The sequence below is a fragment of the Chiloscyllium plagiosum genome, unplaced genomic scaffold (assembly GCF_037043375.1).
Source record: "Chiloscyllium plagiosum isolate Xiang-an unplaced genomic scaffold, Cpla_swu_hap1 HiC_scaffold_45, whole genome shotgun sequence".
NCBI classification, from domain to species: domain Eukaryota; kingdom Metazoa; phylum Chordata; class Chondrichthyes; order Orectolobiformes; family Hemiscylliidae; genus Chiloscyllium; species Chiloscyllium plagiosum.
Window position 1 is genome coordinate 65,352,226 of NW_028270183.1, and position 22,417 is coordinate 65,374,642.

The following is a 22,417-nucleotide window of genomic DNA, read 5'->3' on the forward strand; positions in this document are numbered from 1 at the left end:
CTGCTCTTCCCTGAGGGAATTATATTTATAGAGTGGGGTCAGACTGCTCTTCAGAGAATGACTTTTATTGACAGTGTGGGATCAGTTTGCTGAGTTTCACTGAGAGTGTGGGGTCAGTCTGCCCTTCCCTGGGTGAGTAACACTGACTGAGTGGCGTCAGTTTGCTCTTCCCTCAGTGAGTTACATTGGCAAGGTGGCGTCAGGAGTGGCGTCTTTGAGGAGTTGACAAAAGTAACTCGTCCTCTACATCTTTGGGATAATTAGGGATGGGCAGTGAATCTCATCTCATTGAAAGACAACTGTGTCCCAGAAATGCATTTCTAATAATTGCATGTACTAATTCGACACTGCCAGCGGTCGGGAATAATTTGAGGAGAGGTGCAGGGTCGAATAATTAAAGTCAAATGCACTGATGCCGAGGAGACATGACACAAGATGTGAGTGTTATGCTGATGGTGCAAGGTTCAGTGTCAGTGCTATTTATTTCTCACTGTTCGCAATGACTCACACACCACTGCTGTCAATTCACAACAATGAGCCTGTTCATCTTGGTTTGAAAATCCCTACATGTGTATTAACGTGGTTAATGGGACGCGAGAGGAGATGAGCACATCCTCTTTATTCTGTCAGTTTAAACAGATGAAAATATCTGTTGAATGCCAATGTAAGAGGATACTGTCTTTTTCTGTGCCGTTTCAGTGGGGTATGCTCAGCATTGAAATGTCTGTTTTTGCACAAGCAGAGTTTGATTGCCATTCATACTGAGCAACGCTAATACAGAAAACGCGTTTTCGAATTCCTGTGATCAAGTGGTTCAGACATTGCACATATGGACGACAAATCTGGCTTTTAACGTGGCGCCCCGTGGCTTAGCTGGTGAAAGCATCTCCAATCACACTGGTGCCTGCTCATTTTATTGAAAGCTCGTTATTTCTCACAAGTATTGCGTTGCTGATCGAGAAACTCAGTGTCGTGTTTGAATTGATTTATATTCTGATTTCGAGTTCCGTCTTCATTTTCCAGGTTTAAATCCAGTAGTGTATGTTGCTCTTTTTAACTACTATTTTAACCTGGAGATTCTTCCCGCAGTTCCACAAGCACTTCTGCTTCTCATCCTCTTATTCTCATTCCTTCATTCCCAGATTTGTGGAAATTAAGTGGTGAGGCAGGAGACACTGCAGCATTCCTGGGGAATGTTGTTGTAATGGCACAGACACCACGACATGATCACCCTCATTCTCTGCTGTCACCATTCATTGATTGTACACCAACAGTAAATGCATCCTTGTTCTTCTTCAGCTATCATGTAATTACTTTCTTTTTCTGTTGGATAAGGAATTCAACTTTAACTTCGAAAGGGTCTTTAGATTTTGAGGAAGAAATGTCTCCTTGCCTCAGGTCGAAGTGACAGACGCATTATCCAGAGAATGTGAGACTACTTCGACCGACTCCAGCCAGGCATCAGAAAGCCTCTCAGCAGTTCGAATCTCAAACTGTCTCTGAATGTCAGGCTTTTCAGAGCAGAAATGGGAAATGAGGGATATGGACAGCCAGAGAATGTGAAAAAAGGCCCAGGAGGATACAGAGACAAATATAGAAAGAACAAAGACACATATTGAGGCAGACACTAAAAGAAACAATTCTCCATTCGGCGTGACTGCTAAATAACAGAAATCAAAAGGAAATGTTGCCATTAAAATATAGCCTTCCACCAGCTCAGGAAAATGAAAGTAGCATGACAGCTGATTAAGTCCTTTTAAGATTGTAAATTCGACGTTTGTAAGCTCAAGAGTGATTTTGATAAATATCCTGATTCGACAGGTAAGATTATCATTTTCCCAACAGTATAATCTAGGAATCTATAACTAACCTGTTTCCTGTCCATCTAAAAAAAATCTGTTTCTCTCCACAGATGTTGCCAGGTGTAGTGGGTTTCTCTATCAATTCTCGTTTTTAGTTCAGCTTTCCAAAACCTGCATCTTTTTGATTTTTGATAACCTGGCACAAAACCAAGAATTACCAGGATCGGACCAGTGGTCAGAAATACTGCTACCACGATATATTTGCACAATAAAACATTCATTCCCTGTCCGAAAATAGAACTAATGCCATGGCAGTTCTAGTTCCAAATCCTACCTAAGATATTACACTGAATGAAGACAGACGCTCTTGCACTTATTCTCAATGAAATGGCTTTTCCTTTTCATTTCTGATCAGTTTCACGGCAGATTGTTTTCTACTCGTCGTCAAGTTTTGCAGAATGAGAAAGCCCATTTGGCCCATGGTGCAGTCTGGTTTAAAGACATTCGTCTATCCATTCCCTGTTTCCAGCTTTGGTCCATAATCTTATGTGTTCTGATGTTTCCAGTGCAAATTGCAGTGAGGTTCTCGCTTTGATCTTAGATGACACAACAATGGGATTGAAGTTTGACATAGTCACACTGTGTTATTACCCACGTCGTGTCTCCGACAGAAAGAGACACACAGACACATTCCCCGAGAGTGGCAGAGTTCTCAGGATTTGACCAGCTCCTTGTGCTTCACTTCAGCTGTCCGCTCCAACATGCAAGTTCAACCGCCAAAAGGCAGCTTTTGGTTAAACCAAAGCCAGTTCTACAGACAATGAGAGACGTTGCTCTGAGCTAGAATTTGAAGTGGACGAAAGAAACTGCAAATTCGAAAACCCAAACCCTTCCGTTCCTGACAGACAACAGGAATTGACGAGCACGCTGCATCCTCGCGATTTTAAATGCGAACCGACAATCCCCTAACTCGACGTCAGGCGTGTTACCAATTCCGTCACTGAACCAAAAAACCAGGTTTGGCTGTGACAGTTTGTCTATAGGTAATGTAAACGTCCACATCAGGGATACAGCATTCACAAGGTGAAGAATCAGCAAACATAATCACCGTCACTGTTTCACTTGGAATTCCCCACTCTGTGAACCATTTCCTTTCACTTTACTTTCATATTTGAAGTTTGTTACATTCCAGAGCCTGAACTAATTCAGCGAGAAACCACTGGTCATTTCGAGCCCGTCACCCGGAATGAGGCGAGTTGAACGATGCCTTTCTTGCTGCCAAAACATCAGCACAGCTCAAAACGAGCTCGTGTTTGCATCAGTCTTTACTTAATTTGCTGCAGTATTTCTGCTGAACAACATCAGATTATCACAGCATTGCCTTCTTCACATTGAAACCAAGGGTGATAATATGAACCGACTTGGAAACTTGGAGAGAGAAACACTGCTGACAAAGACAATTATGACGTGAAGAGCAGGCACTAGAGTTTGTACAGGTCCCAGGGGCTACTGCAGTATCATTGGACATCCCTGCATACGAGTCTGAGTTTGCATTGCCAGGAACAGGCTTTCATTCCCAGTTAGGAGATGTAGATTTAATTATCTTCTTGTGAATTATCCGAATGAAAACTAAATCCTGGCTGCACCCAGAACACACACACGGATCCTGCCAGAACAATTCAGTGATTGATCAGCATCTGTCTGGAAGGACAATGGCAGCAAATACAAGCGAAAGCTATCACAACAATTACCCCTCCAAGGTTCTCGCGTTTCCCAGTTGAAAATATTTCGCTGTTCCTTCAATGTCACGACGTCTAAACCCTTGCCTCATGGCATTATGCCTGTACCCCGCTACTGAGGTCACCCAGGGTTATGCGGAGTAACTCATAATCTCAATCTCTCGAGTAATTAGGGATTGACGGTGCATCCCATCACATTGAGCAATGACTTTATCCCAGTAATACGTTTCCTAAAGCTGCAGTTTCTAAGGGAACACTTGCAAGCTGTCGGGAATAAGTTGAGAAGTGGAACGGACGAGAGGAAAATGTGATAGGCAATGATGACTGGGAGGCATGAGACAGCAAGTGAGTTAGGAGCTGGTGTTGCAACGTTCAATGTCAGTGTCAGTACTTACTGATCACTATTCACTCTGACTCACACACCACTCCTTAACAATTCACCGCAATGAGCCCATTCCTCTTAGTGTGAGTTTACCTTTGCGGATATTAACGCGGTTAAAGGTGCCCAAGAGGATGGATGGATCCGCGTTATTCTGTCAGTTTAAACAGTCTAAGTTATCAGTTTACAACAAAAGTAATAAGAGATTGCCTCTTCCTGTGCATTTTCAGTGGAGAATATCCAGCTTTGAACTCTTCTGCATAACCAGAGGCTGTTTTAAATTTACACCGAGTAACTGTGAAACACACAAAAATGAGTCCGAGTTCCTGTGTTCGAATAGTCAAGTAAATGCACGCATAGTTTTGAATCGTTGAGCTTGGGCAGTCCCTCAGCCTTAGTTAGTGAAAGTTCCTGTGAAAAGACAGCCGAATATGGGATCAAATCCTGACATCTCAATGTTTATAGGTCTTTCATGAAAAACAGAGTTCCCGACTTCACCTGTGGTTCTGGTTGTGGTGGGAATTCAAATCAATGACTGGATCTAGGTTATAGTTTAAAGACAGCTCCTTCGACACCTCTGCCACGCTGCCACAAAAACACCCGCAAACACGTTTTTCATGATTAGTGTTTCAGCTCACTTCAGGCACTTACCCACACGCACTTTCAATGGCGAACTTGGCGTAAGTTTGATAATATTTATGAGGATGTTGCAAGGCATACAGTGTTTGGATTGTAGCGTAAAGCTGAATAGGATGTGAAAATTTTCCCTGGAGCTTGAGGGCTGAGGGATGGGCCTACAGAGGTTTATATCAATATGAAGGAGACGGTAGACTAAATGGTCAATGACTATTTATTCCCAACGCAGGCAAGTTCAAAACAAGGGAACAATGTTTTAAGGGGAGAATGGTAAAATTTAAAAGGGATCTGAAGGACATTGTTTTTTTCACACAGAAAGGTTTACATGTTTGGAATGAATTGTCAGATTTAGTGGTGGAGTCTGGTATACTCTCAACATTTCAAAGGCATATGGATCTGTATACAGACAGGAAAGTTGTAAAAGAAAAAACGTGAAAATTTGGCAAATAGAGCGGTTGTTTAAGGGGTCAGCCCCTCTGAGATGCTGCAGTGGCGATCACCAGTTTGAATAGGCACTCATCACTTGGTCAGTGCGTTGGGCTAGTTTTCTGGAAGATGGTTAGATTAGATTCCCTACAGTATGGAAACAGGCTCTTCAGCGCAACTAGTCCACACCGACCCTCCAAAGAGTAACCCACCCAGATCAATTTCCCTCGAACTAAAGCACTGATTATTATGGGCAAATTAGCATGTCAAATTCACCTGTCCTGCACGTCTTTGGAGTGTGGGAAGAAACCCAAACAGACGCAGGGAGAATGTGCAAACTACGCACAGGAATCAAACGTGGAACACTGGTGTTGTGAGGCAGCAGTGCTAACCACTGAGCCACGGTGCCGCCCTAAAAGGGGATGGAGAACGCAGATAGCAACCCTGCAATCTCTCGCATGCAAAGAGAGTACTCTCCCATTTGAGATAACTCCCACAGGCTGCTTCGGTGAAAACCAGCAACGAATCATTTTTTTCTGATCTGAGGCTGCCAATGACCATTCTTCTTGACACATTCCCAACTTCTCAGTGGGAGGTTTTGGCTGCGGAAAATACCTCACAAATAATGTTGCCCGCGCAGCTCTCCAGCGAAACCAAAACCTGACATCTCATGAACAGAAGCAGAACTGACAAAGATAACCTATTTTCAGACACACCGACTCATGAATGCTGTCTGTGAGGCAGAGCAAGTCGTTTGGGTCATGAGCTGCTCACACAAATTGCAGCGAGGCAATTTCAAATCGTGCTTTCAACGTACTGACGCCTTAGTGCACCAATACTTCCAGGAAAGTGCTCAAGTAACATGAATCAGAACTGACTAACAATGAACCATGAAAAGTGAAGATTACCAGTAACAGTCTCGATTAGATGAGGTTAACAATTGGGCTGATGTCTCCACCGGATCGAGAGGACCAATCACCAGCCTCTCTCATCAGGACAGAAATTAAGGAAATTAGGGAAAAGTAACCAAGTTTTATATCGCAATTTCCGTCCTTTTCGCAACAACAACAGAAAACTGCGAGCAGATTCAATGTAGAACCTAATTTCACATAAACAGGGAAATAAATATCTCCATTCACTTTCAGAGAAACGGTGAAAAATGCAAATTGTCTGGAATATGAAAGATTGGCCCAGCCTGTTTTTGAGTCGCATATTATGCTGGTGGCCTTTCGAGCTGCAGGGGAACGTGACAACTGCAGCAGAAGGGGAAAACATGGGCACTGACATGTTGGTTGTTTTCTGCTGTGCCACATCACAGCCGGGTTAGAAGAAATGACTGCTTTTTTTTATGTTCAACTTTAACAAAACTCATCCCTGCAAAACGTTGCCAGCTTAGTCCATTAGCACACGTGGCCGCGCAGGGATGCAAACACAAGCCTTCTTAAGAAGTGGAATCTGAAATCAGAGTCTCAGGTTGCTCAGCCACGCGAGCACACAGGCCAAAACCGGAAACCCAAGAGCATGTACCTGATGATACCCTGCAGCATACTCACAGCAACTGCACCAGTTCTGCAGAATAAGCGGTGGGAAGGAATTGCTCTATCTGAGCGGTCGTGCTTGTTGTTCTCATCAGCAAATCTGGCTTTGAATTTGCTAGCCGATACCTGCTGCCATGCTGAAACGGAATGCAATTCCGATTAGTCGCTGTGTGAAACTTTGTTCATTTTCTCTCCTCAGATAAAGTGATTACTGGAGATGATGAATTCTGCTCCTGCCAGAGACGCCGACTCTCCTGCTGCTCGGATGAACTGAAAAACTGGTTTAGCACTGGAATCCGAGAATGGCAGAACACGTAGCAAGATTATTCGAAACCCAGAGCCAATAAGAGTTCCAACTTTCCTTTTCTTTCTTCATAATAGTGCATTATCCAGCAGAGCCATGAGGAACTGCCACCTGGCTGCAAGCTGAGTTGGAAACCTATGTGGCAATCAAGGACATGCGACTCACTTATTGTCGGTAAATCAAACACTTCTCACTTTGAGGTGTACAAAAATTAGTTTCTATACATATTCAGGGAAGGTCAAAGGCGATCTGAGATGTCAAAGAGGTGGTCACTGTTCATGATTGCTCTTTGTTCGAGTTGTGAAAAGGTTTCCCGCTTTAGTCGCATTCACGTTTCTTGTTGATGACTGAATTAGACAGAAGGTGTTTCCCCAGAGCTGCACTTGACTTGCATTCCTCTCCCTCGCTGTCATACTTTCCTGGAACTCTGTGAGAACAAGAAAACAAAATACATACTGCGTCATTCGGCAGCCTGTCTGTGATTTCCTCATTTTCAGTGACAACAAGGCTTAGACTTCAGGCCACACAGTAATATTATTACCAGTATGAGAACAAGAGTCGATAGTTCATCTGTGCCTGTAAATCTTTTCATTCCTGTTGTTGACTGAATGAACTGTATGCGTGTCTGCTGCTTCGAAACTCGAATATGTGAAATGCTCCAAACTATGATTGAGGATTTCTGCTTTTGGTTGACACACGTTGAGAAACGCCAGACAGCGTTCAAATGAAGCTTTCAGAGCACTTTTTCGGATGCATTTGACAGAGATTAACATCATGAATCCAGTGTTCGCTGTGACAGAAGGAAATGAATGCTCTCCTTGTTACTGATCCAGGCCACCTTCGCATGTCAAGCAAATGCGGTACTGTTGTTACAGAAAGGATCAGTGCCCGGTAACTGCGTCCTTAAAGAGAACATGATTGAAAAAATAAAGAATACCATGTTGAAATATCCAAGAAATATTGGCTGAAACGGCGCAGACAATTTTCCCTGCAGCGCCAAGACAGAGGAACATATGTAACGGCACTCTTAAACAGGATGGCCAGCAGTGATATAGACATCACCACATATGAAGGACCACTGCTAATAGAAATTTGAAAATGAAATTCACGCAGCAGGTATTCGGAATTATATTCTTTTCACCGCTACAGTAGTATTGGGCGATTAAATTCAAAACAAGGTTTGCTGATGAGAATGCAATAAAACCCCATCGATCATGATATGAAAGACTGTCGCCCGGAAAGAGGGAACAACAATGTTTCTTCTAAGCTTTGTACTGGGGCACTTTCGCACAAACTGATACTGCTACTCTCCAGAAAAGATCAGGGCCCGCGGCATACACTCTTAGAAATGGTGACCATCAGTGCTGGAAACTCCCTGCATATTCAGAACAAGGAAGAATACATATCGAATAAAAGTGTAGATGGCAATAAATTGGACTTGTGTTCCCTTTCATCACGACAGCTAGAATTTGCGGGGATATACAGAGTAAGGTTTACTGACCAGGTCAGAAACCAATTACCTCCACATATCTTGACACACAAGCCTATCTTTCTTTCTGTCCATTTTTTGTTTTGAAGCGCCGATCCTTTCCGGAGGAGATGAAGATGATCACTGCTCCCCCGCAGGATCACAGTGGGGCCAGAGAGCCGATCGAGCTGCTCAGAACAGTTCGTGTTTGCCAGAATCACTGAGACTGAGATTGATGACACGTAGACATGGTGTAACAGCTGCCAACACATGTGGAGGGTTTTGGGACGGATTAGGACCCACTCTGGGTAAAAGACTGGATCCTAAGACTGGGGAGTAAGTGTTCAGGTAGAGGACTGGAGAATGGAGTTAAGAACGATATTAGCCAAGATCGAATGGCGGAGAAGACTAGATATTCTGAAAGCTCGAACCGTCCTCCGATGTCTTCCAATCTCTGGCCATCTGGTATCTAAAGAAATAGAAACAGAGTTATTTGTTCAGTTGGAAGTCCTGGGCAAAGTGAGAGATAGAACAAGCATGATACAATTTTAGAGACTGGGAAAATGTTTGGAGAGGAAGCAATGAAAGTGAAGCTGAATATAAAGTTTGAAGTCAGGACATATTCAATAAGAAGGAAGTTTGTAGAAAGACAGAGGGACATGAAGATGGAAAAAGAAGTGTCACCAGTCCCAAAATCTCATTCGGTTTTCATTTTCAAGATGCGACCGGACCTGCTGAGATTTTCCAGCAATTTCATTTGTTGATTCTGAAACAGAAGATGGGAGTGATCCTGGACCAATCAGCTCTCTCATGTTCTGGGAATATTTGACTTACCCGTTCGATCAGATCACGTCTGTCCCACACTGAAACCTCAGAATCCTTCCCCACCCCCACCCTCGTTACTGGCGCTAAACCGTTCATTACATAAACTTACATGAGCACACAACAAGGACAATTGCAAAATGTACAGGGAGAGCTCCGTTCCGTTCCATCAGCACATTCTGAATCAGTTAATTGTCGTTCAGGGCCCATGAGACATTAAGCCGTCTCTGTCAGACCACTAACAAATGGCCATTCGCGTTCTGTGTCTTTGAACACTTTGGTCGGTGCACGGATGTAGTGGAATCTCATGTTCTAAAATGGACATCATTCATAGCATTTTCAGCTGCACTGATAAACTTGTCTCTGGCGCTTCCAGTAAAGTGCAGACAGTTTTCACTCAGAAACCGACATGTGATCAAAGCAGGAGGACATATGTGTCTATGAAAGCAACAAGAATGCTCCACCAGCGTTGGCTTGCAATTCCGCATGTGGAACGAAGAGCTGGAACTCGATTAAACAGTGAAAACGCCTATTATGGGGCTTGGACGCACGGCTCTCTGATTAAACACCTCACATTGCACCGAACTGAGATATCCAGGGTTGGCACACGATGAATTAGTTTGCTATTTCATTCTGAGCATAATTCACCTGGCACAAAAATTTGCAAAGATCCAGCTCATTCCTCCCAATCACAAAGAACATCATTCGCATCTTTCACTTTTGTTATTTCTTCAAAACATTACAATCTATTTAACACTTGTCCCGGCATTTAAGATTCAACCCGAATATTTTCATATGAAGTGATTTCCATTCACTCTGGCAGCAGTAAATCAGTCGGAAAATTACCTTAGGAAACCCAATCATTCCTGTTTACAGTATTGGGAATTTCCCATCTGCTGACAAGACAGAGTCCTCACAATCAACATTTTCTTTGTTCTTCCGGCCTAAAACGTTTACCACTTCTTATTTTCAAGACAGGAGTTTTGTTTATACCACGTTCCAAGAACAGGAACAACCTTCCAATCTCCTGAATTTTCAATTTAAAATGGAAGTTTTGTTCCTTTCCCACGGGAAGAGCAGTTAATGAGAAAGGAGTTTCCACGAGCTGTGTCCCAGGGTTTGGCAGGAAGCCCTGATTGAAGCTGCAGTGGCCGCTTTCAGTTGGCATCGGCGGTTTGGAGAACATGGTGTCGTATTCTCCTCCGTGTAAACGTCTTGCTCCCTGTGGACTCGGGGTGAATCATGGATGAGATTTCGGAACAACACTGCCTTCCAGTCTCTGGTCATCTGCTATCTAAGGAAATAAAAACAGAGTTATTTGTTCAGTTCGAAGTCCTGGGCAATGTGAAAAATGGAACAGTTCTGATACAAAATCGGAGACTGGGAAAATGGTTGGAGAGGAAGTAATAAAAGAGAAGCTGAATATAAAGTTGGAAGTCAGGAGTCATTCAATAAAAAGGAAGAGTGTGCAAACGCAGGTGGAGATGCACATGGAAAAGGAGTGTCACTAGTCCTGAAGTCTTAAATCGATTTATATTTCCAAGATGCTACCAGCATTTTCCAATAATGTCATTTGTTGGTTTAGTAAGAGAAGATGGCAGTGATCCTGTACCAAACAGATCTCCCGTGCTCTGGGGATATTTGACTTACTGTGTCTATGTCCCACACTGAAACCTCACGATCCTGCCGCACCTCCACCCTCGTTACTGACAATATACTGTTCATTACGTTAAACACAAGAAGAACAATTGCAAAACGTTGAGGGAGAGTTCCCTTCGGTTTCCATCAGAACAATCTGAATCACTACAAATTGGTTCAGTACCCATGTGACATTGATCCGTTTCTGCCAGACCCCAAGCAAGTGGCCATTCGCTTTCCGTGCCTTTGAACACTTTGGGTGGTGCACGGTTGGTTTGGAACCTTACGTTTTGAAACGGACATTATTCATCGTATTTTCGGCTGCACTGATAAAGTTGTCTCTGGTGTCTCCAGTAAAATGGAAACAGTGTTCACTCAGAAACCGACGTGTGATCAAAAGCAGGCGGACAGATGTGTCAATGAAAGCAGCAAGAACATTCCCCTGTGAAGGGTTGCAATACTGCACGTGGAACGAAGAGCCGGAATTGTATTAAGCGGTGAAAGCGCCCATTGTGAGGCTTGCACCCACCAATCACAGATTAAGCATCTCACACTGCACCGACTGAGCTAACCAAGCACGGTGCACTGTGGATTAGTTTGCTATTACATTGCGAGCATAATTCATCAGCACTTTGTTAGGATCCAGTTCATTCCTCTTAATCACAATATCATTCACACCTTTCACTTCAGTTATTCCTTCAAAGCATTACAATCTATTCAGCACTTGTCCCGGGATTTAAGGTTCAACCTTAATATCTTCATATTTTTACCCTCACCTTTACATCACTGATGTGATTTCCAATCACTCTGGCAGGCCGTAAATCAGTCGGGACGTTACCTAAGGAAATCCAATCATTTCCGTTAACAGTGTTGGGCATTTCCTATCTGCTGACGAGACAGAGTCGTCTCAATCAACACTTTCTTTGTTCTTTCTACCTAAAACCTTTTACCACTTCCTATTTTCAAGGCAGGAGTTTTATTTATAACACGTTCCAAGAACTGGGGCAACATTCCAATGTCCTGAAACCCTTTCCAATTTAAAGTGAAAGTTTTTCTCCTTTCTCACGGAAAGAGCTGTTACTAAGGAAGGAGTTTCCACGCGTTGTTTCCCATGGCTTGGCAGAAAGTCGCTGATTGAAGCTGCAGTGGCCGCTCTCTGTTGGCATCGGGAGCTTGGAGAAAGTGATGTCGTATTCTGCTGCGTGTAAACGTCTCACTCCCTGCGGACTTGGGGTGAATCATGGATGAGTTTTCCCGGTTCCAATGTCAATACATGATCGGGGTGAATGCTTGTGCTGAAATATTTGAGGCTTATTCCCTGGGTGGGCTCGAACCACCAACATTTCAGCCAACTGCGCTAACCATTTGAGATACAGAAACTGGCAACGCAGATATCCAAAAGCAAAGCTATCGACGGGATATGAGGATACGTCGGACAGCAGGAACTTGTGTTGTTTTCAGAGACGGTCGCTGATTTTATCACTGAGAGGGGAAGCACACTGAGGAGCTGCAAACACTCAAATTAAAAGGCATCCACACATGCACAGTTCTCTCGCATACATCTCCACATAGTAGCTCACTTACGATGCTGGTATTTGAAGCCACGATTCGATAGAAACTGAAGCTTAAAATCCAGCATCTTAAAACCCTCGATCCCGCTACCACACAAAAGCCCACACTCAGAATTTTTATGACGAGTGTTTCAGCATCGATTCACTTCAGGCACTTAGACCTCGCAGATTATGTAATGAAATTGGCGTAATTTAAGAAGAAAGACCAAAGTAAATGTACAGACAAGGAACAGGCCCTTCATCCATTCAAGCCTGAGCCGATCCAAATCTACTGTTTAAACCTGTCACCCAATTCCAAAGCACCTGTATCCCTCTGCTCCCCACCTACTCATGCATCTGTCCAGACGCATCTTAAATGTATCTACCGTGATTACCTCTCCCGTCTCTGCTGGGAACGCGTTCCAGACACCCACCACCCACTGTATCCCTCTTAAACGTTTCACCACTCATCTTGAAAGCGTGACCTCTCGGTATTTAATCCTTCAATCTGGGACATAAAACTTTTCTCTATCTATCCTGTCTGTACCCTTCATGATTTTGTAAACATCAAAAAGGTCCCACTCAAACTCCTTTTTTTCTAATGAAAACAAAACAACTCAACCTCTCTTCCTAGATTGCACCTTCCATACGAGGCAACATTCGCTTAAACCTTTTACGCACCCTCTCCAAAGCGTCCACATCCTTTTGGTAATGTGGCGACCAGAAATTTGCACAGTATTCTAAGTGTGGCCAGACCAATGTATTGTTCAATTTTAACATGACCTGCCAGCCATTTTATTCAATACCCCATCCAATGAAGCCAAGCATACTATATGCCTGCTTGACCACTCTATCCACCTGTGCAGCGACCTTCAGTGTATAATGGACCTGTACTCACAGATCTCTCTGTCCATCAACTTTTTTTCCCAAAGTTCTTCCTTCATTGTCTAACCCCATCTAGAATTAGACCGACCGAAATGCGTCACCTCACATTTGTTTGGTTTGAACTCCAGCTGCCACTTTTCCGCCCAACTTTCCAGTATCCTCCTGTATTCTTTAACAGTCACTTATACTTTCTGTTAGTCCAGAAATGTTCGTGTCATCTGCAAACTTTCTGATAATTCCAACAGTGCTCTCTTCCAGAACATTTATCTATATCACAAACAACAGTGGCCACAACACTGACCCCTGTGGAGCACTACTGGTAATCTTTCTCCATTTCCAGAAACTCCATTCAACTGCCACTCTCTGTCTCCTATTGCTCAACTAATTCTTTATCCACCTGTCTAGAACACCCTGCACACCATGTTACTTTACGTTCTCGATTTGGTTACCATGGGGAACCTTATCTAACTCCTTACTGTAGTGCATGTATATGACATCAACAGCCTTTCCTTCATCTATCAACTTGGGCACTTTCCCAAAAAACTCTATGCCTCTCACTGATATGCACATTATTTTCTAAATATGAATAGATCTTATCTCTCAGTACCTTCTCCAGCAACTTTCCCAACACTGATGTTAGGCCCATTGTTCTGTAGTTATCCGGAATATCCCTATTATCCTTCTTGTTCAGTGGACAATATGAGTAACGTTCCAGTCGGCCAGAACCTCACCTGTGCTGAAGTTCGCCACGAAGATATCTGTCAGGGCCCCAGCTATTTCCTCTCTCACCTCACTCAGGAACCAGGGATAGATCCCATCCGTTCCTGGGGATTTGTCCACATTAATTACCCCTAGCCTGCCCAACACAGCTTCCCTACTTAAGTCAACATGATCTAGACTAATCAAATGTCTTACTCTAGACTCAATATTCATCATATTCCTCTCTTCAGTGAACAGTGATGCAAAATAATTATTCAGAATCATACCCAGTCTCTCAGATTCGACATACACCCTTCCTTTATTTTCCTTTAGTCGACCAATCCTTTCTCTGGTTACCTGCTTGCTTCTTACATATGAAGAATAGGCTTTAGGATTCTCCTTAATTGTGCTAGCGTGAAGTTGTTTCATGACCCCTTTTAACCCCCTTGATTCCTCATTTAAGACTTGTCCTACTCTTCTCATGTTCCTCGAGGGACCATTATGTTCTTAGCTGCCGAGGCGTTATGTACGCTTCCCTTTTCCTCTTGGCGAGTCGTACAATTGTCCTGTCATCAACAGTTCACGAATATTGTCTTTCAAATCCTATGCCTTCAACGGGACATGCCTATCCTGTACTATATTTAACCTATCTATGAAAGTCTGCCACATATGAACTGTGGACTTTCCTACAAATAGCTGTGTCCAATCCACATTTCCGACCTCCTGCATAATTTTGATATAATGAGCTTTGACCCAGGATAGTACTCTTTCCTCAGGACCACTCTCATCTTTGTTAATGAGTATTCTAAAACTTACAGAATGTTGGACACTTCCCAAAGAAATCACCCAGGGCAACTGCTATCGCCAGCCCTGGCTTATTCCCCAATATCAGTTCCAATATGGCCTATTCCCTCCTCAGACTATTGATATACCGCCGCAGAAAACTCACCTGGAGGCTTCTTACAAATGGTATACCATCCAGACCTCTGATGCTAAGAGTATCCCGGACAATGTTGGGAAAACGGAAATCTCCAATGAAAACTAAAGAATTGCCTCTACGTCTTTCCATGATCTGTTAACTATGTTTTTCTTACACCTCACGCTCACTGTAATACAGCCCCAAAAATCTAACCTCACCCTTCTTATTTCACTGCTCCATCCATAGTGTCTCACGACCCAAGCCTTACATGGTGTCGTCCTTTCGCACAGCCCTGATATCATCCCTGACCAGCAATGCAACTCCTTCCCCTTTTTCTTCCCTCCCTTTCCCATCTTAAGCATCTATATCCTAGAACATTTGGTTGCCAACCATGCCCTTCCTTCAACTAAATCTCTGTGATCGCAATAACGTCATATTCACCGGCATCAACCTAAACCCTTAGTTCATCTGTCTATACTCCATGCATTAAAGTAGATGCATTTCAGGCCACCAGTTCTTTTGCATTCATCTGCTCTCTGCCTTCTCTTCCCATTTTTAATGTTATCTTCCTGATTCTTAGCGTTTCCAGTTTCCACCTCACTGCCGACTTGTTTAATCTTGTGGTACCCAACGCCCTGCCACATTAGTATAAAACCTCCCCAACAGCAGTAACAAAAACTCCCGAAAGGACATTCGTTCCCGTCTGGTTCAGGTGTAGATCGTCAATTTTCTTATAGTCCCACATTGTCCAGAACTGGTCGCACAGTCCAACAAATCTGAAACCCGCCCTGCAGCACCATTCCTCAAGTCATGTGTTCATCGTGCCTTCTTTTATTCAGTTCTACGCTGGCAGTCACATGGCACCGGCAGTAATCCCGAGATTACTACCTTTGAGGTCCTCCTTTTTAATTTCTCTCCTGGCTCCCTGAATTCTCCCTGCAGGTCCTCATCTCGTGCCTGTATGCACTAAGACAACTGGCTGTTCACGATCCCCTTTTCGAATGATCTTCAGCCGATGGGCGACATCCCTGGCCTGAGCACCTGAGAGGCAACATAACTCTCCAGAATTGCTGATGCTCCACAGTGAGTCGACCCACAGCTCCAGAGTGACCACGCGGTCAAGCAAGTGCTGCAGCTGGACACACTTCTTTCAAGTGTACGTTTAGAAAATCTTTACAAGGATTTGCAAGGTTTGCAATGCTTGGACGTGAGAACGAAACTGAATAGGCTTCGTCAGATTCCCAGGAGCTTCAGGGCTTAGATATGGCCTCTCAGAATCTTATAAAATCATGAGGAAGACAGACAAAGTAAATAGTCAGGGAACACTTTTTCACGAGACACGCGAGTTCAAATCTACATAGCAAACATTTAATGTGAGAGAGGAAAAATTTAAAATGGATGTGAGGGACACATGTTTTTCACACAGAACCTTTCTGTGTGTGGAATGAATTGCCACATTTAGTGGCAGAGTCTGGTGCACTCACAACATTTCAAAGGCATCTGAATGGGTGTATAGACAGGAAGACCTCGGAGAGATAAGACACAAATATTGTGAGATATGTATGGATTAATTTCGGTTATCTGTTTGGCAAGGGCAAGTTGGCTCGCGGGATTTGTTTCCATGCTCGACAACTCTGAGATGCTCCAGCCACCGGCAACGGTTTGAATACATCATTTGCAAAAAAAAAACGCATGATGTTTGTTACTCAGTCAGCGAGTTTGGCTATTTTGTTTGGAGGATGGATGGGCCCAACCGATCCAGAGATGAAGGTTTTCCGGATATTTGCTGCCAATGACCATTCTTCTTGACACTTTCCCAAGCTCGCCATCAAAGATTTTGGCTGAAGAAAAATATCTCACATATCGCATTACCCACTTTGCTCTCCAGCGAATCCAAAACTGACAGCTCTTAACGTGGAACAGAATCAAAACTGAAAAGGCAGTACCATGATCAGACACACCGAAGCTTAAGTGCTGTCTGTGAGGCACTGTGAGTCGTCTCTGACATGAACTGCTCGCACAAATAACAGCGAGGCAATTCCAAACTTACTGGAGATTTAGTTTATTGCCAAGGCCCAGAAAGTGCTCAAGTATCATAAAAAAAAAACAGAACAACAACGAACCATTAAAAGTGAACATTTCCAATTATATCCGTGATTAAATTAGGCCATCAATGCGCCGGTGCCCCCATCTGATCGAGACAGCCAATCACCTTTCTCCCTCACCAGGACAGTAATGAAGGAAATGAAAGTATAGCAACGTTTCACATCGCGATTGCCCACATTTTCACCACAGCATGAAAAAACGGCGAACAGATTCAATGCAGGATCTTCTTTCGAAATAACGGTGAAATAACTATGTCTATTCACTTTCAGAATAAACGGGGAACAACACAAGTTGTCTGGAATATGAATAACCAACATAGACTACTTGGGTCCCTGATTCTACTGATGCACAGACTTTCATACGAAAAGGTACCTTGGGTGATTGCCCAGAAATCTTCTGGCTGCCTTCTGTTTGCCCTGTCACATTAAACTTGTGCTGCTCTAATCGAATTTGCAGTTCTTGCTAGTTGTCCGTATTGCTACTAGGGATAGCTGGTCGTGGCAACTCGTGACTGCCACACAAATTCTTTGCCAAAATTGGATTGTCCCGCAACGTGATTCGCAGTGCACGAACTTCGCAACGAGGATATGCCACGCGGCAAGTTACAAAGCACGCTTCCATTTATTAAAGTCAGTTTCTTGGAACTGACAACCAGATTCCTCCTTACACTCGGAATTATGACAACACATAAACCAACAGCCTCTCTAAGAGACAAGCGACCAATGCCCATCTTGAGCCAGACAAACGTAGTTGACAAGATTGCACGCAGGGACTGCACAGAAAACTATAGAGGAGAAGCAGACAGACGACCATCGAGCTGCATTCATGCAGTTCAGTTGCCCGATAAACCCCATGCACAGCTGTTCCTTGTAGGTACACACAGGGCACTGAATCTCTCTGACTCCGGGACTTGGGACTCGGATTATATGACCGTCTGCAGCACTGGTTACTTCCTTGTGTGAGGTAACTCACGATGGAACATATGTAAAACATGATAGCTGATTGAGAAAAACGTCCAAAATAGTACCCAAGAGACGTATTTCTGTTGTGTTTCTGGTCCTGTTCCTGACATGACATCCAGCATTGTACTTATTGTGTGCTTCCTGACGGTTCGGTGCATGCTTCCGTAATCGCTTTGTGTGCAGTAATCTGCGTTTTAGCTGCAATTACGTGCGTTTGAAACCCAGGACCACCTGCCTCTATTGTGTTTTCGTCTTCTCATGTGCAATTGCAACACAGTAAACGATAAATTAATATTGAAAAATGACATACACAGGCGTGTTCAAAGCCCAGTTTCCGTGGCAATTATGCAATGGTTAGAGATTACATTGATTCAAGAGATAAGGATGGAAATGTGTTTGGGTAGAGATGAGGCACATTGAGGAAAGGGGAAACCAGCCGGTGTAGCTTACAAGAACACTAACAGTAACCACAGTGCAAAAAAAAGTACAGGAAAAATACCGCCTGTGAATGATAAAAGAAGGCAAGAATTATGGGAGACATTCATTTCCCTTCTTCCACTCCCATTTGAATTGTAAAGAAACTTTGAAGAAAAACAATCAACAAGTCATATATGCCCCAACGAACAACGTGCGCCATACTTTGGTCATTGATTACTGTAGATTAGAATACTTACAATGTGGAAACAGGTCCTTCGGCCCAGCAACTACACACCGACCCGCCCCAGCCCAAATGCATTCCTCTCCATTCACTCCGTCAATTTAGCACGGCCATTTCACCTAACCGGTACATTTTTGGACTGTGGGAGAAAACCAGCGCAAGCGCACGCAGCCACGGGGAGAATGTGCAAACTCCACACATTCAGTTGCTTGAGGCGGGAATTGACCCTGACTCTGTGGCATTGTGAAACAGCAGCGCTCACGATGGTGCCAGCGTTAGATGGGACTTCTTTGCCGTCTTTTATTGGGAAAAATCTCTTTCATTGTGAGCATCTGGTAAGATCAGTTCGTTCGCCAGAAAAAGAAATGAATATGTCACCAACCTTGGATTGTTTCATGTCCAAGAACACTCAGATCAATACCTCCCTTGAGTACCTCTGCTGGTCATGTTTGCAAAGAGATCTAGCAAATTGCCAAGTGTGATTTTCCTTTCAATCAATAATTTTGACTCAGTTTGGCTGCAAATATCTTTTCCTAACTATGCGCTTTTCTTCTTTTACATTGGTGTCTCGCACCTTACAATTGACAGCAGAGTTAGGAGAGGAGATGGAAGCATTTAGCCCATCAATTCAGCGACAGCTTTCAATGAGATCATGGCTGATTTGGTTAATGCTCAACTCTGCTTTTCAGCCAGTACTCATGGCCGAGTGGTTAAGGTGATAGGTTAAAAATCCATTCAGGTTTCCCGCATAGGTCCGAATCCAGCTGACTCCGCTATGAATGACTTGCTGCTTGGCGAGGTTTCGCTCAAAGTTCAAAAAACCTATTTTGCAAACCAGGCCGGTAATTTAATTCGACTTTGGAACTCGAGTACTTCATCAGAAATGTTCCATATTTAAAACATTATCTCTGTTTCTCTTTCCAGATACACTGCTCGACACATCGGGTTTCTGCAGTTGTTATTGAACGTCCTGAGCAGAAGTGCTGCTTTTCATTCGATTCCTTTAATCCGTGGCCTCTGTTCACGGATTCGGGTCAATGGCAACACTTCCTCCTGCTCCCCAAAGTGCTCATTCCCCACCGCTCCCTCTCCCATCATTACAAACAACCGCAGGAAATTGCCACTTAACCATCTTTGTTCCAAAGTGAAACTCACCAGCCTCGGGAATCTCACGACCAAACGTGACTTCTCATCACTGGACATGGTGCAGGCCAGAGGTTTCTGAAGCTTTACTGTGAAAACATTGTCAATTGGCAGTTGGAAAAATGTTAAGGAGCCGAATCAATCCAGGCACCAGCTTTGGAAATCTTGAGAAACTCTTTAGGAAGTGGAATCAGAGGAGAATGCGGAAGGGTAGACTGTCGGACCGAGCAGAGACCAGAATATTGACTCTGATGTTGTCGGGACAAGAACTGGTCTGAGACATTGAAAAAATTCTCACCCCTGTACATGGGGAATAGAAACTTCATCTGGACTCTGCGACAATGAAAATCTCTAGAACACACAAGACACTGAGAGGCAAAAAGGGAGATTATCCCTGATGGAGGTGAGCTGGTTCCCAGTGACATGGGTGTGTCTGTCGTGGGGGTATCAGACTGTTAAAATGTCTCCATAATGAATGGTTCAGTCTTTCATTTGTAAAAGTAAAACAGATAGAGGACAGTAGTCGTTCAGGGAATGGCACATTGAATTTGGAATTCAGTCACGGACCGCTTTAGAGGATCGTCGAATTTGTTAGGTTGGAAGTTTCAGCGCATTCAACTGTTAACTGAAACGTCTTTGTGGAACATAGTAAAAAATCTTTCAGTTGAATTAGCAGGATCTCGTATTGACTGATGGGGCCACAGCAGGCGGCAGGACGTGGTAACACGAAATAAAAATGCGCTGAGCTCAAACACAAGAAGCATGCTCGTTCGGTATGGTGGATCAACAATACAACATTTTAAAGAAGTTTAAGCAACGATCTTTCAATGTACAGGACATGCCAACCAGGATTTGACACCATACTCGTCTCGTTATTACCAGGCGCTTTAATTAATTCATCAACGGTGTCAGCGCAGACAATGCTGTTCATATCCATATGTGTATTTAATTAGCTGTTCAATCACAGTAACTTGGACATTTGTTACTTTATGAAAGTTGCTCCATAAGAATTTAAACTAACCTCCGCTGATACACAAAAGAAACGTTCACACCTGGACATTCTCCATTATAAATGCTCAGAACGAGCCAATCTCGTATTGCATTCATTTCAAACTGATATATTCATATGTTTAAGTCGACAGGATAAAGAGGATACGTTCATCCTCTCGGGGCCCATTAACCACGTTAATATGCACAGAGGAAATACAACGCCAAGAGAACAGTATCATTGTGGTGAATTGATCAGCAGTGTTGTGTAAGTCAGTGTAAACAGTGGCCAATATAGGCTGACCCATTCATACCAACAGTGAGCCTTGCATCACCAATTCCTCTCTCACTTACAGCCTCACGCCCTCCAGTCATCATTGCCTTTCACTTTACTCAAACGCCCTGCTCCACTTCTCCCTTCTGCCGATCGCTTGCGGGCATCCACGTAGAACCTGCAGATGTTCGAAACTCATTCGTGGCATATAGACGCCACTCAATGGCATTGGATTCACTGCCCATCCCTAATTACTCCAGTGATTGAGATGATGAGCTACTGTACAGAAACTAGAGAGAACTTAACATAGAGGTACAGCCAAGATGCTGTTAGCGAGGGAGTTCCAGGGATTTAGGAATAGCCAGATACTTCCAACTCAGAAAGGCAAGATCCTTAATAGGTGATTTGTGGTCACAGTTTTCTCTTGTTTCTGCTGCTATTGTCCTTAGAGATAGATGTAAACAATCACAGGATTGATTCTGGCAACCAAAATAAAAACCCTGCATCTGCCATCGTTTGTGGAAGTGAGTTCCAAACCTCTCCCAAATATTGTGTGTAGAAGTGCTCACTAACATCTGTCCTGAATAATCTGAACCTCATTTTCAGACTCATTGCAGAATCCATAGCGATCTGAAACAGTTTATCGCTTCATTTTAGTGTCTTGCATTACTTTTCTCAGGTCACCATTTAACATTCAAAGTTGTCGCAAAAACAGGCTTCATTTGTATATCAGAAACAGAAATGGCTCAGCATGTCTTACATCATCTGTGGGATAGCAAGAGTTAATGTTTCACTTCCGTTTACCATTCTTTGCAACTGACTTGTCTGATTTCTTATCATACCTACAAACGGTAGGAAACCGGAACGGATGACAGAACACAGAGATTAGGAAGTTCTGCATTTGCAGTGACATCGGAAGTCTCTATCGCTGGAGAATTGTAAGGAGACTACTGCTCAGTGAACTGATATCGCACTTCCTATGTCTAAATAAGGAAACCTGTCAGTGAATTGGAGACTTTATTGTTCAAAAGTTAAAATCAAAGAGCAGATCAACAGTAGACTAAAACAAGTAAAATTGTCATAATGCCTTATAAGGAACGCCAATGAAGACCAGGATAGTGAGGATCACCTTCTCCACATGTTTGAATTGTTTGATGCAGTTTTCTGTGCGACGTTATCTCTCCCTTCAGGCAACTGACAAGCTCCTTGTTTGAAAATCTGAGTTGATGTATCACCAAAAGTGTTGCATTGTACTGTGTGTAAGCAGCTTGTGGAGACTGAGACTGTAGCATTGCTCACATTTTTTTAATTCAAATTTCTGAGAAATGAAGAAGCTTAATAGCAAGCTTAATCCCAGTTTTGGAGAAGCATTGCTCATCAGTACATGATAATCAGCTCACGTGAAGATATTCCAGAATTGATATCAGAGACCTAATTCAAACCCTGCAACGATAGATGTTATGAATTCTAAGTTGAAATTCT